The 6,549-nt window shown below is 45.5% G+C and overlaps 1 pseudogene across 1 annotated transcript; it reads left to right on the top strand.

The window, feature by feature from the left end:
- The first annotated feature begins 278 nt into the window (after positions 1–278).
- LOC125524158 (uncharacterized) lies at positions 279–4,881 on the top strand (annotated as a pseudogene). The gene is made up of 7 exons (XR_015616937.1): positions 279–487; positions 1,382–1,426; positions 2,423–2,525; positions 2,657–2,837; positions 2,947–3,425; positions 4,113–4,460; positions 4,546–4,881. The product of XR_015616937.1 is annotated as an uncharacterized LOC125524158 (transcript).
- Positions 4,882–6,549: the final 1,668 nt, after the last annotated feature.

The raw sequence follows: 6,549 nt of genomic DNA, 5'->3' as shown, positions 1-6,549 counted from the left end.
CATGAAAACACTCCCTTGTAGTGCAAAAAGTACTACTCTTTTTTAGCCTGTCAAAAAAAGCATACTGCTATTTCTTAGAGTATTAGGCAAAAAAGTACTGATCGCAAAAGGCTTCTCACAGAGTTTCCCTCTCGTTGAAAAGAATAACAAGCAAAGACACCCATGGCAAACCAAGTCGACGTCCAAGCCCAGTTTCCCGCGGAGCGACCGAACCCAGAGCTCCCAGCCCTCCCGAGCCTAAAGATTTACTTGCTGCAGTGGACAAAACATTTCCCACAGGCGCCGGTGGTCCCGGTCCGCGTCTTCTCAGCCGTCGCCTATTTAGTGCCGCGCACACCGCAGGCTCGGACACTTCCCCCCTGCCTGCTCCTCCTCGCACACTCCTCTCTTCTCGGTTCTCGCTCCCCGTTCCGCTCTCAAGTTTCTCACCGCCATCCCCAATCCTGCCGTCGCGGCGCAGCCGTGCGCCCGCCATGGCATCGGCAGCGTAAGTACGCCGCGTCGGCCTCTGTTTCTGGTCTCCAACTCTCCGCTCGTCCTCTCTGTCCTTTTTTTTCTTTTTGCTGCTGCTCTGGATCTTGTTTGTTTTATCTTCTCACGCACGCGGTCTGGGGGTATTATCTGTGTCTTGAGGGGGCTGGGTTTCGGCTTCATCCGGAGGGGCGTCGCGATTGTTCGGCGAGTGGTGGATTCGGGTGCGTGGTTTTGGAGGAGGCCGGATGCTGATAACCTTAGCTTGAGCGCGTGGCAGAGGAGATGTCAGTTTGAGGGAGCGATGAGTGAGATCGTCGGAGAGCAGAGCAGCCCAGTGTGACGCCGCCGACGTGATTCCGGCCAGGTTTCCCTCGTAGTTGCAGTGGCGGTGCGGTTTTTCCTTTTTGGGACTACGATGGCGGCGGAGGGGTCTTCATCTCGAAGGAAGCAGTGAAGTTCTCGGGAAAAAGAAGACGAAAGCCGAGATGTCGTGAGCGCCTCCGCGCCGCCGTCGTGAATCCGGCCCGGTTTTACTCGTCGTCGCAGCGGCGGTGCAGGGGTTTCACGATCTGCTTGAGGTGGTGGTGGAGGAGGAAGCAGACAAGGGTTCTGTTCCGTTTTGCTCTGTTCTGTTTAGTGGAGACTGCTCTGGTCACAGCGAAGATGCTTCTGTTGTTACAAGCTCTCGGCCCTGGTAGTGGTAGCGGCCAAGGAGTAAGATGACGGGGGTAGAGAAATTGCAGATTTGTGCTGTTGGATCATTGACTTGCCATCTCGAACATGTTCGCTGTTGGGCCCTCCATCTCTATCTGCCAGCGAAAACTTATTCACAACTCTTCTGCTTAGCCTCGCTGTTTAATGTTTGCTGATTCAGGATTTAACTTATTCAGGTTTCTGTTTGCTGCAGGTTTAATGGGAGCGCCATAGATTCCACTGCTGCTCGCTGCAAACTGTCGGTGACACTCTGCCAACCTGATCATCATTCGATATGTTGCTTGTTGTTTAAATCATTGGCTGTGCAGATCAATGGGCTTGCTCTGCGTTACGTACTCTCCTGTTTCTTCTGAAACATAACAATGCAATTGAATTTATATTTTTGTCTCTGGCTAAATACGTTGAAAATAGCAATGCAAGGAAAAAGATTTGCAAACAAGTGTTAATCTATCAAATTTATCATAATTTGTACATAATTAATTATATCTTCATTCCTATGATTTTTCTTCGAGTTAGTGAACATGAATATCCTTGATTCGTTGGCTTTAAAGATGGGGGCAGCTACGCGTTGGCCCGCGGATCTTTTAAAAGGATCTGCCGCCTCACGAGTCGTTGGATGTGGCACAATCCAGTGGCTCAAAGTCTCCCCCTACTTCGCAACAAAGGTCTTGTTGCAGAAACATTTACAACAAAGGTTATGTTGCAGATATATTTCTTGCAACATAGGTTGTGTCGTGGGACTTTTTTGTAACAGAGTTCTTGTCGTAGATTTTTTTTACAACAGAGGTTTTGTTGCAGTATTTTTGCAACATAGCTGATGTGGCAAAAGCTTGTCTAAGTTGCAGTCGTCGTTCGCCGCTATGGTTTGCAATGCCGCGGTTGTTGTAAGATGAAGTAAAGTGATACGTGGTAGGCAAGGGAAATAACGGGCTGTGTGCGAGCGTGCGTGACAGCGCATGGATCAAGGCGATCCAACAGTTGCGCGGGTGGCGGAACTCTCCACGCGATCAGCCGGCAGAGAATTAGCGTTTCCCTTTAAATATGTTTACGTCAGTTAATATCCTATGTTAATATCCTATGATTGAACCTAGAACTGAGATAGATGCCTGTTTGTGTAAAAGTTATCTCATATGTATCCATTTAGCTTAGTTGCTACATTTATTATGTTTTGTTGATTAAATTTGTTAACTGTTAGGCATCAAAAGATGATTACTAAAATAGATTTATCTCGCAGATTCATCAGTTCATTGGTCACGACAATTGTTGCGGTGATAAGAAACCCAACTCATCCCCCGCCTAGCCAGATTGAGTGCCCAAACTGCAAATACCACATTGATGTAAGTACCATTAACTATTTAACATGACTCTTGCATTTACTTTTATTCTCGGTCCTCTTCTAGTTTCCAATCATTAAAAATATCATGATTTCTTGGAATCTTGTGGTCGCACTTCATGCTTTGTATTGCAGCTCTTATCACAGTGGCCAGGACTCCCCGCTGGTGTTAAATTTGATCCAACCGGTCTCGAACTGCTTGAACATTTAGAAGGAAAGGTTGGCAGGGCACCGTCCCATGACCTAATAGATGATTTTATTCCAACCATAGAGGAGGCTGAAGGAATCTGCTATACACATCCTGAAAATCTCCCTGGTACATGTTTCTTATTTTAGACTTGTTATTATCATGGCCTTCTAAATTAAATAGCTAGCTCAGACTATTCAGAGTAATTCTTGGTTAGTTAACTCATATACCCCTGTAGGTACCAAGATGGATGGGAGAAAGAGTCATTTCTTCCATAAAATATCAAATGCATACGATGTTGGCCAGCGCAAGCGTCGCAAGATTAGCAACAGTGACCATGTTGTTCGTGATGTGCATTTCAGATGGCAGAAAACTGGAAAATCCAAAGAAATCTCAGATAAAAACGGTGTCATAAAAGGGTGGAAGAAAATATTGGTTCTTATGATGCGTTCTAGGAAAGACGGTATCACCTCGCGTACAAAAACTAATTGGACGATGCATCAGTATCACCTTGGGGTAGATCAAGATGAAAAGCACGGGGAGCCTGTTGTTTCCAAAGTCTTTTATCAGTCAAAGAAAGTTGAGCAGCCTGTAATGTGCCCTGTTAATGAAGAATCTGATCCATTTGCTGGGGAAGTCGATACTACAACCCCAATGACATACCCTCCGCTTCCTCGTCCCCTAAACAGTAGCCCATCCAGAACCGAGCAGAATCAGGTAAATCTTCATTGACCAATGAAACTGTCATCAACTTTGTGAAAGCTTTTGTCTAACTTTATGGACCATGTTATAAAATACTTTGGCTTGTAGAATTATAGAGTAAGGATCAATAATATTGATCTGTGGATGAATTATTGGGAGCCCCTGAAACAATGCCTTGCAATACTAGGATCCCACCGTTTGAACAGTTTATTCTCAACCGTAGGTTCATGTAGTACAGATGCTATATACTGTACAAACTCGATGTAGAGGCCGGGGGGTTATCCTCCTTTTGAAAAAAAATATACTGTACAAAAATAACAATATACTCCTACTATACATGAAAAATTTCTCTGCATGTTAAGAGTGCATCCAACAGTCTCACAAAAATATCAGAAGCTTTTAGTTCCATACAAAGATCAATGCTTAACAACTTAGAGTAGTACCGCATATTATCAAGCCTTCAAACTCCTTCATTACCTGATTACTACAATAAACCTTTGAGCTTGTGTGCCAGTCTTTCCATGAACCCAAATCATGTCTTAAATAGGACATGCATTTTACTTTTTCTGCTACTAAGATAACCCCCTCAAGTATTGTGCTGTCACCTTGTAAAATGTTTTTTTGCGGGTGACCTTGTAAACTGTTACAACTTATAACTCCTTCATTTCACTGTCATTCATGTTACCGCTGCGATTGTGGCAGGAAGAGCACGCAGCGCTATCTGGCCCGGATGAACGCCTGTCACGCGGTGCAACCCCGGACTCCGTGTACCCTGAGATGCAACCTTTTCCTCTTGGCCTGGACGCTCTTCAGGGGTTGCCCGACCCCAGAATGCCTCCGGGTTTCTCCCATATGGCCTCTTGGTTTGCTGGAACCTCATCGCATTCGAATGCCCTGGAGAATGCGCCACTGTCTGGCCTGGATCAACGCTTGCCACACGGCGGAACCCTGGACGCCGCCTACCCTGACCCTGAGGGGCAGGCCCTGCCTCTTGACGCGGAGGCACTTCAGGGGTTCCCCGACCTCGGAATGCCTCCGAATATCTTCCCTGTAAGTGCACCGAGTACCACCGCATTTTCTGGTGCATATTTCTCAATTCTCATGACTCATCTCCTTGTCTCGTGTGTGTTTACAGCAAGACTTGCAGTTCGGGTCACAGGACATCTTCTGGGGGGAGGGGTTTTGATGCAGCGGCGCAACGAGAAGAGGCTGGTTTTTCTCGTGATGTAGCATGTTTTGTACTGTATATCTGTGCATGAGCGATGCATGTCCGAGAAATTTTTTCTTATAATCCTGGAGCTTGCCGATGAGTGTAGCTTGGCTATGTTTACTGTTTGCGGTAGTACCAGACAATTTTTTTCTTCAAATGTAGGAGCATCGCTCCCAATTGCATAGCCATGAAACTGATAAACAACAGTTTGTTCCTCAAAAGTGTTTGAAACTTATCAGTACAAAATAAACTTACATCTAATGTACAACTCTTACAGATGACGTCTTGTTAGAGTATCTTCAATGGCAGCCCTATTTTAGGGCCTAGCCGTTTTATACGGTTTTGAACCAAAAAAACACCCACCAACGGCTGCCCTTGTAGCATATTTTCCCAAAAAAGAAATTTGGGCAGCCTGACAGGGTAGGCTGCGTATTTTTGGTAGTCCGATGACATGTGTTTAGTTACATAGGTACGTTGCATGAGAATAATATGGATTTGAGGTTTCGGTTTGATGATCCAATTGTGAAGGACAAATTTTATGTATTGTCCGGTCACTGTTCATGGATGTGTCTGGACGCGTCCATGGGCGTTTAGAGCCCTCGGTTTGCCACTTGTGGTTATAATTACTTTAGCCAGAGCATTTTTCATATAGCACAAAAATATCCTTGAACGCTTACTCTTCAACATCATAAAAACAAATGGAACATTAGCAATGCACCAGGGAACACACGTACTCCACTCAAGTTCCCACTCCTTTCCATGTTGTGGATCAACGTCGAGAACCCTTACACGCAGATAACAAATAGTCAGGGGAAAGCGGGCCCCTTACCTTCTCGTTTTAGAATCGATGCTAGCCAATTTACTCGATTCAAACTCGAACCATAACTAACGGCCTAGGAATTAATCCTTTTTTAGGGGGTCTACGAATTAATGCTAGCGTCCGGTGTAAGCGTCGGTATTCTAAATGGCCTCACATAACATGATTTTTTCTTTAATAAAGACACTCAAAATGTGTGACGCCCCAAGACCGGAGCTTCAGTTGCCTTCCAGGGTTTCCGGGTTTCTCCGTGTGTTTCATTTTTGCTTGCTCCTTTTATTTTTGCATTGCATCATATCATCATGCCATCATATCATTAATTTTTGCAACTCAAATAAATAAACCGTATGGATCTTTGGTCCATTTAAACCGAGGGAATTCACATAGTGAGTTCTCTTTATAACATATCCTCCCGATATTAGGGAGCTATATTAAATATTTCATTTTCGGAATCACCCATAACACACGTGCAAAATATTTTTCATGTCTATTCCTCTTCGAGTTTGACCTTCAAACCCTGCCAATATATGTCATCTCTTTTATCGAGACTCCTCTAAAAAATCTCAGCCCATTTAGAGTCCTTTGGAATGGGTTTCAAAATTCAAACATGTTGAATTAAATTCAACATGTGCAAATCTATTGTTCTCCAAAAACCCTCTTGCCATTTTATTTAAGTTCCTCACATTTTTGTGAGTCCAGAAAATTTATCCGCATGTCCAACTTCTTCCCCAAACACCTCCTTTCTTTTTCTTCTCTTCTCTTCTTTGTTTTTTTTCTGTTTTAGAAATAAGTTTGAGAGAGAGAGAGTTGAGGCCCCAGTCCAGACCAGCTGGGCCTCCTCTCCGGCCCACCTAGGCCAGCCGGCCTCTTTTGCCCCTCCTTGGCCCGCACCCCTCTAACCCTAGGCCCAGCGAACCAACCTCCCTCTCCCTGCCCGATCCCACTCACCTCTCCCTCTCGTCCTCATCCACCGCCACCAACACCCCCACGCACGTCCCAGGAACCGCTCGACCCCCTCTCTCTCTCGCTCCCACACACATCGCTAGGGAGAGGCGCTCCCCAGCATGCGCGAGCCCGCGCCCCCACCTTCTTCTCCCACCAGCGATGCCGTC

The sequence above is a fragment of the Triticum urartu genome, chromosome 2A, assembly GCF_056163025.1.
Source record: "Triticum urartu cultivar PI428250 chromosome 2A, HENAU_Tu73, whole genome shotgun sequence".
NCBI lineage: Eukaryota > Viridiplantae > Streptophyta > Magnoliopsida > Poales > Poaceae > Triticum > Triticum urartu.
The sequence above is the reverse complement of the archived record's forward strand: the minus strand, read 5'-3'. Positions and strand labels throughout refer to the sequence as shown.